The sequence below is a fragment of the Choloepus didactylus genome, chromosome 17 (assembly GCF_015220235.1).
Source record: "Choloepus didactylus isolate mChoDid1 chromosome 17, mChoDid1.pri, whole genome shotgun sequence".
Classification (NCBI taxonomy): Eukaryota; Metazoa; Chordata; class Mammalia; order Pilosa; family Megalonychidae; genus Choloepus; species Choloepus didactylus.
In genome coordinates, this window is record NC_051323.1 from 29718645 (window position 1) to 29727557 (window position 8913).

General features: G+C 44.2%; 1 pseudogene; it reads left to right on the forward strand.

Annotated features, from left to right (window-relative positions):
• Positions 1-522: 522 nt before the first annotated feature.
• Positions 523-3260, forward strand: LOC119512424 (annotated as a pseudogene).
• Positions 3261-8913: the final 5653 nt, after the last annotated feature.

The following is an 8913-nucleotide window of genomic DNA, read 5'->3' on the forward strand; positions in this document are numbered from 1 at the left end:
AAGAAACAAGTCGGGTTTTTGTATATTCATTGAACAACATCTGAAAAGATGCACACCGACTTTTAACCACGGTTACCCCGGGTGTAAAGGCTGGGTGGGAGAAGGTAGGAGACAAATTTTATACCCTTATCCAGTTTGAATTTCATGCTTTTCGATTATATTTACCTAAATAATTTAGAAAATAAAAGATTTTAAAAGAAACATAGAAATTACAAATTCAGTAAGAACTCTACGGATACTATAACTTAATAGAGAAATGAAGCCTATTTCTTTCATTCTATGTCAAAATAAATTATTCCTGAGTCCATGTTCCTCGATTTATGTAAAGATATTTCTAGGCTGCTGTTTTGATCTCTAGATGCTGTGATGGGACAAAACCAACATCTGAAAAATATTGTTTCTATGCATATGTGCCTTCCCTTTAAAAGCACTCCCAGCAGCCACACACAGCTTTCAGGGACTCCCAGCCAAGGAGTTTTTAGTGAAGGAACTGCTACCATGTCAGCTGGCAACAAACAAGGAAATTAAAGCTTGCTTTCTTCACAGCTGCCAAAATCTGCCCAGGTCCTGATTTTTTTTTTTTTTTTTAAAGGCATTTTCTCCACCATGCCATTAATTAATGCAGCTGGGAGTGTACCTGCAACAATCATACTGTATCGATGAGGGAATTACTCTATATTGCACACCCACTTGGCTGTAGACCCTATTCTTGGGTTAGGGTCTGCGTCTGACTCCAATAGTAAGTGGAGATGTGTTATTCATTTACTCAACAGTTACATATTGACTGCCTACTAGGTGCAGGGCCCAGGGCTGGGTGCTTGAGTGGTGATCATGGCAGACAACTCTTTGAAGTCTCTTGGAGCTCACAGACTAGCTGGAGAGAGAAAGGCTAAACAATTAAATGCACTATCAGTTGTGTAATTACAATTGTCATATGGGCCACAAGGGAATGAAAGGTGGTAGGACTGTTTGAGGAGGGCTTCCAAGAGGAGGTGACATTTAAGCTGAGCTCTAAAGGATGAACAGGATTTCATCAGGCCAAGGAGAGATTGGGAGAGAGTTCCCAGCTGGTTCAGGCCACAAAAGGAGAAGTGGTTGAGGAAGTCAGAGAGGTAGGCAGGGACTAGATCGTGGAAGGCCTAGTATGCCATGTTACAGAGTTTGGCCTTTATCCCAAGAGCACTGAGGAGACATTAAAGCCTTTTAAGCAGGCTTTCAGCATGCACGTGCTCAAATTTGTATTTTCAGTAATACCACTTTGACTGCAATATGAAGAAGGAATAGAAGAGAGGGTAGAGTGGGATGGAGGGACAGTTAGGAAACTTGCTGTGAGAGGGGCTGTTTGCCTCAGCTAAGGGGTAAAGCAAATGGAGAAAAATAGACACTAACAAGACTGGTGGTTGCTTTGATAAGGGGGAATCAAGAAAAACTCCTAGGTCTCTGTTCATCAATCAGATGAATGGTGATGGCAGTTGTCTGAGTTGGGGAGCCCTGGGGGAGAGAGATTGGGAAAACTCTCCTGACCAAGTTCACATGCGGTCAAGGTGGGTTTGAGGTACCTATGCAACACCCAAGTGGAAATGGTGAGTAGGGGTTGGTGCTTCATGGAGAGGCTGGGGCTGGAGTAGCTGGTACAGAGGTTTTGATGGAACCATGGGAGTGAGGAGGTCTAAAAGAGTAGAGAGTTAGACCAGAAGAATGCCTGAGGAGCCCTTATCTAAAGACCAAAGAGAGGTGAACTATCCAACAACAGTGGTTGAGAAGCAGCAGCCAGAGATGCAGGAGGAAAACTAGGAGCTTAGGGAGGTGGAAAAGTGTTTTAAGAAGGAGGGAGTAGTTTGCAGCACCCAACATAGCTGAGAGGCCCAAGTGAAATGAGGACTGAGTAATGTCCACTTGGTTTAGTGGCCTTGGTGCCACTGGGGCTCTTACAGAGCAATAACACTGGTGGAATAAAGTGGGTGAGAGACTGGAGTGAACTGAGGAGTCAGTGAGAGGTGAAGAAATGAAGAAAGGCCCTGAGTGAAGGCAGCTCTTGAGAGGTTTCACTGTGAAGGTTGGGAAAGAGGAGTACCTGGAGAGGAATGCTGTGTCGGCGGTGGGTTTATTTTCATTTATTTTTAAAATTGTTATTTTTTTAGGATGAATAACTTGAGTTTGTTTAAACACAGCATGGAAGGATCCCATAGAGAAGAGGAAGATGAAGGTACAGGGGAGAAAGGACAGAGGACAGTAAAGGTTCCTGTGACCATAGGAAAGGACGGAACCAGCATATGAGTGGAAAGATTGACCTCCAGCCGGGGGTCACCTCCTCTGTTACAACAGGGGGAAAGAGTTGGAGGACTGAGCCAGGCAGGTTTGGGTAGGAAGTTGAGTCCTTCTACCTGATGATTTCCTCTTATTCTGACGTAGGGGAGGCTGGAGATGGGGCAAGGAAAAACGGGAGATTTGAATAAAATAGAGAAACTTTGACACAGTCATCGCAGAAGGTGGGAGAGTAAGCTGACCAGAGAAACCCGCCAATGGCAGGCAGCAATGGCAACTCACTTGAGGTTGGTGGCTGTGAACTTTTAAGGTGCGCTTTGAACCTCCTATGTGGTTTCTTCCAGCAGGGCTCATTTGTCTGCTCTGCAGCAATCTCAGAGAATACTGAGATTCATGTTTTGTAGGTGAGGGAGTTGTCAGGGCAGAGGGGTCAAGCAATTGAGCATTTTGGCAGGAATAAGGTTGGCATGATGCATGATCAGAGTGGAAAGACAGAAATCAATGGGCTGGGGGTGTGGCAGCTCGGCTTGTGGACGGAAGAGGGCTCGGGAGGGGACAGTGCTGGAGAGCATGGCGGACACCGTGAAGATGCAGCTTCCCATGCGTTTTAAGCAGCTCCCAGTCCCCAAGAGCATTGGCTACCTTCCTGTAGGTCTTTCCGTCTGAAGAAAAAACAACAGGATAGCTTGATTACTCTTAAAATACAAAAGGAAAATCCCAAAGTGGTGAATGAAATAAACATTGAAGATTTGTGTCTTACGAAAGCAGCTTATTGTAGGTGCTGGCATTCTCAGACGTTTCCTGCTTGAGATGGTTCATATAATAAACCCAATGAAATGACTGGAGATAATTGGGTCCACTAATACTGAAAAAGACAGATGTATAATAATAATAAATTACGATTGAATTCAATTGTATGCTGTAAAATCTTGTAACAATATTTTCTCATCCTTTGTATATAGGTCTTAATTATTACTACTTATTGAATCATTATTTCTGCCAATTTATTTTCTTGCCACACCACTGTTTGTATTTGATACTTTGTATATTCAAAGTCATTTATTTTGAAATTAAATCTTGCAAGCCTCTCATTATGACTTCAAAGAATTAATGTGTCTTCCAACAATAAAGTCAACACTTCTGATTTTAATTAATTGAGACAAATCTAAATTTTGGCAATTGGTCCAAAGATGTTTCTTTGAATATATATTTTCAAAAGAATTTATTTAAAGTTTTTACCCCCACACTGTTAAATACATTATTTTTGAGATCTTTTTTTGTTTTGGTCATTTGAAATGGTTTTCCCCTTTTGGCCTTCCACACTCCATTCTTTTGAGATGAATAAGAAAAATCCTGCCATCAAGAATTACTTGAGTTTTCACACAGATAAACTCTTTGTTTTCTAGAGATTTATTTTCTAATTAATATGATTATCCCAATTTAGAAAATGAGAAGTTCCAACAAGGAACAGCTATTTACATTGTAAAAGATTTATTTACTTTATAAAAGGCTTGCTTTTGGCTCTGTGTATATGTGTGTTGTGTGTGTATCTTGACCTATTTGACCCAGTGACAGGGCAGAGTGGGGTGGCAGGAACACACTCTTGGGCTGCTGCAATTTGAAGGTCAATGAAATAAACATAATTTGAATTCATATTAAAATGATAAATAGTTCAGTGTTCAAAATTGAATTATGACCATGTTTCTGTTTATTACAGTGTAAACCAAAAAATATACTAAAAAAAGTTTACAAAATAATCTACTAGAGAATCTTTTTTAAAAAAAGTCAATGGTTAGAGGGGTGAATGGAGTCAAGGCTCAGTTGGGCTGGAAAGAGGAAGGTTGGGTCAGAGATCTGGATGCTTAAGTTAGTGGAGAAGTTTAGGGGAATGACAAATGACAGGAGTGATGGGGAGGAATAGAGGAGAAAGTCATTGAAGCACATGAAGTCAAGGGATTGAGATGCCCGGCATTGGCTAGGTCGTCTGTGTGGACTGTGAAGCCGGCCAGGATGTGGGCACGAATTGTGGTCATGGTGCGAAGACCTCAGAGCCAGGAACTAAAGTCTTAAGAGAGTGAGAAGGAGGGGTGACCAGGAGGTCAGAAGATGGGAGTTACCGGGAAGGAGAGAAAGGAATATGGTCAGGCAGCAGTCTCCTCAACGCAACTAGAGGGTTTACAAGAGGCAGAGGAAAGAGGATCAAGTGGAGGACCCACCCAAGGGAGAAGGGTGAGAGAATCAGCAGGCTCATCTCCTAATGCTGCAGGGAAAGGAAAGAGAAGGTTGGAATTTCCTGAGCAGAGGCTAAGGATGGATGGATGAAGCATGAATTGATGAACAGACCTTCGAATAAGTTTACTTGTCAAAAGTGTAGTTACAGAGGACCATGTGAAAGGATTTGGAAGGTTGGCAAGTGGAGGAGGCTAGGTCAGGGTTGAGGTGGGAGAGGGGATCCTTGAAGGAATGATGAAGAAATCAGAAATGGGTGGCCCAGTGGATTTTGCCCCAGTGGTCTGTTAGCGAAGCCTGTCTGAGTAGCTCTGCAAACCAGGGCCACAACCCCCTGAGTTCCTTTTCCTCCCCAAGATTTCCACGAGGGAAAGGCATGTGGAAGCTTCCCCCTTCTCTCTTCTCCATTTGGGACTTTGTTCTCTCCAGATGAGCCCCTGGGGACCCTTGCCGTGTATCAGGAATCCCAGGCTTGTCCCATCTCTGCTATTCACCTCTGTCCCTCAGCCAGGTTGTTGATTCTTCTGAGTCTCCATTTGACAGGGACGCTGAAACACACCTACCTCTCAGGGCTATTGTAAGGATTAGAGGAGATAACTTAAGTACAAGCACTTTCTTAACTGTGAAGCTCTGTATGAATGTGAGTGATTTCTCTTGTTCAGAAGCCCCACATCCCCCACATACACCCCCATCTCTTCCAGGAATCCTCCCTGAAGGATCAGGAGTCCCTGCTCTAGAGGAAGCTGTAATCTTGCCCAGGAGACAGGACAAACACACCCAAAACAATTAGAGAGGAATGCACAGCTGTGTCTGATTAAGTGCTAAATTGTAAGGTACAGACAATAACAGCTCTGATATCAGAAAAGGAGACAATTAGCCTGGGTTGGGAAAGGCTGGGAGGCTTCCAGACCGCTCACTTATCCTGAGTAGAGCATTTGCAAATATGCCCATTTTCTGTATCTGACATGGGTTTACAAAAAGTTTCTAGGTCATAAGATTTCCTTCTTGGCTCACCTGCTTCCAAACCTGGTGCCACTCCTGTGGTCCTGTCCCCTCAGTCACACCCTTGAGCTCCTCCCAGGTGATCCAGCAGCCTTGGCATTACACTTCTATGTACTTTGCCAAGGGCCTCTCATATTTGGGTCTCCCAGGTCATCTATTTTTCTGGTGAGGAACTAGAGGCTGATCTTCAGCAAGTTTCCCATGTCCCCTTGGGAGCCAGCAGCCACCCAGTATTTTTGTCCGGCCAGCTTCAGGCTTTTGAGCAAGCTATCCTGGATGCCCTTCCTTTTTGGCCTTTGAGGTCTTCAGTTCACCTCATTGCACCTGGCCAGCCTTCTGGGCCAGCTCTCACATCTTGCCTCCCTGGCCAGAAGCTCCCACCACTGAGATACAGACGTCATGGAGTGGCCACCCCAGAGTCCAGGCACCTGCAAGCCCAGAGCTGGCTTCTACCTCCTTGGTCCTGTTGGAGCCAACACTGGGGCCATTTGCATATGGCTGGTTCAGAATGAAAGCCTCCTTCCTCAGCAGCTAGTTCCATGGCCTGGTTGGTGCCTCAGCCCTGTACCTCCCTCATCACAGGCCTGGAAAAGGCCCAGCATGCCTCTGGGCCAAGCTTACATTGGATAGTATCAGCAGCAGAAATCCCCAAACCTGGTACATGCTGTGGACTTGGGTTGTTCCAGAAGGACAGGACAGCAGTGTTTTGCTAGTCTGTTAATCGGTCCCAGATGGGGCTATGAAAACAACAGCCATCTCTGTCAGGGGCTAAAATATTAATTATTGATGGAAAGTGTGGAATCTTGGCACTGGATCATACTCTAGAATTCTAGTCACATCCTTTGGATCTTGCAAAAGGAGGCCCAAAAAGTAGCTTTCTGGAATCCAAACACCTGATACTAGAGATAATATCTTGAATGTTGGACAATTAAGTCACAGGTTGAAAATCACCTGGCTCCTAAAACAGACCCTTTGCTAACAAGGTGACTGTGACTTTGTAACAGCAGAAAAACATCAAGGCTTATTATCTATGCAGATACTAGAAACCAATGATATGATTCTCAGGGGACTTGCTCCATATCTTAAGGAGTTCTGAAGCTGGAAGAACTAAAAATCCTCAGGTTACTCAACTCCCAGGTTAGTAGAGTCCAGCGTATGTATGACATTGTGATGGTTTATGAGGTTAGCAATTTGAAGGGGCATGAACAGCCATTTCTCCTGGGGGTATCACATTGTTTTGGCAATGTAACTCATTAAGGAGAAATGCAAAATCATACTCCCAATTATCATCAAACTGCAAAATTACGTTCAAGAGGAGAGGCCCATAATTGCAGCATCAAGCATGAGACAGTGCCATTAATATGATTATCAGGGCATAAGCCTATTAAAGAACTTAATGCCTCTTTGCTGGCATCATCCTTTGCAAAGCTTCCTGGATCTGGAAACCATCTTAGTTGTAAACACAACAGTTACACACCAGTGATTTTCAAGGGGCATACGAAAGATCTGCTGACCTTTACCAAAGGGCAGAACTGTCTGGCTAAGGAGAACATTTCTGGAAAATGAAGACTGATCTACCAACTCTAGTTGTCTCTACCTGAGAAAGGAAATGCATCTGGCTTTGAGTCCTGGCTAGCCCTGCGGTAGTCCAGTCGTGGATATAATCTAGAGACATGCCTGTGCTGCCTCAGGTGGGCACAGAGACCCAGGTCTTTGCCATCTGCTAGTGGTGAAAAATCATGGTATGGAATCCCACTCTGAGAACAGGCCATGTGTGGTCCTCATGGGAATAGTAACACCTTCCTCACAGAATTTCCAGGAAAGGAAATGAGGTCATCTATGACCAAGTGCCTGACAGACACTTGGTACTCACCAAGTGTTTGTTTCCCTTCTTGGCCTCGCCATGGTACCAGGCCCTCTCCAGATGAAGTATAGGTGCCACCTTGGCATAGAATGCTGAGAATTCTCAGCATTTGTTTTGGGAAGCCCACAGGAAGAAGAACTTTGGTTCCAAAAGTTCTGGGATCATCGTCATCATGATGTAGAATTGAAAAATCAATCAGCCTCCCTGGAAGTTGTCATCTGCTTGATCTGCTAGTGACCTATGAAAGTCACTTGGCCGACCCATCTCACAGCAACACTATCACCAGGAGCATGGCCGCCACCTCCTCAGACACGACAGTCAACAGTCGGGGAAATCAGAGCAATGGACCCCATAGATTGTCTTAAAAGGGAAGCTGGATATTATGTTGTGTGGAAGAAGTCATGCATAAAAGAGTATATATGAAGTTCAAGAACAGACTAATCTGTGGTGATAGAAATTGGAACATTACTTGCCACTGGGATGAGCGGAGAAAGAGGCATGAGGAATTTTTGGGGGATGAAAGAAATATTCTACTCTTGATTGGAATGATGGTTACACAGGAACATACAATGTCAAAACTCATCATACTGTGCACTTTAAATCTGTGCATCTTATTGTATATAAATAATACCTTAATTTAAAAAAGGAAACTGCAAGTTTTAGGCAAGGGAGAGTATAGGTTAATGGGAAAAAGCAAGAGGCCCCCACCCATCAGTCCTACCACCATCTGGAGCAGTTTCCCTAGCTCTAAACTCTAGGGCAGCTAAGAACTAATATTTCAAAATAAACAACAACAGAAAAATATGCAGATTGTAGACCCATATGCATCCCTAAGTACTCGTATGACAAACCCCTTTGTGTTCTCAAGGGTATTTATTATCACACAGAACAAGACAGGTGGACTCTGACCCAACACATTGTAACCCTGCTTCAGTTAGACTTCTTTGTTATTCTCTTGGTCCCATCCCTTTCACACGTCCACTGCTTTCTACAGCTTTTCCAGGTAACTCATCTGCAGCCAACGTCAGCAGAAGAGGGACTCTTTCTTCCTTTGTCTCTTTTTATGATCCAAGAAATCTTTCCTGAAAGTTCCCTACCAGATTTCCCTTCTCATCTCATTGGCTGGGACGGAGACACATGACTCTTCCTAAGGCAGTCTATGGCGAAATGAATGGCATGGACTAGCTTAGACCAATTAGATCTCACCCCTGAGTCATGCAAAGAAAATGTGGGCTCCCAAACATGGTCAGTGCTATACTAGCTAGGATAAGGGAGGATGTTGCAGGTGGTGCTTTTTCTGAGTCAGCTATTTGCATGTAGGAAGTTTACTGGGGATACTCTAAGCACCAACACCTGGGGGGAAATGAAGGCCGCAGGATTGCACAAAGAAGTTCAATTCCAATGCAATTGCAATAAAGGCCTCAGCTGATCCTACAGAGAGCTCTGCTGCTGGGATGGCTCAGAGTTGTCCCAAATTGGGGTGAGAGGGCTGGGCCACTTTATCCTTATATCTCCCAGGCATTAGATGTTGGCCCCCTTGGGAAGAGGGCATG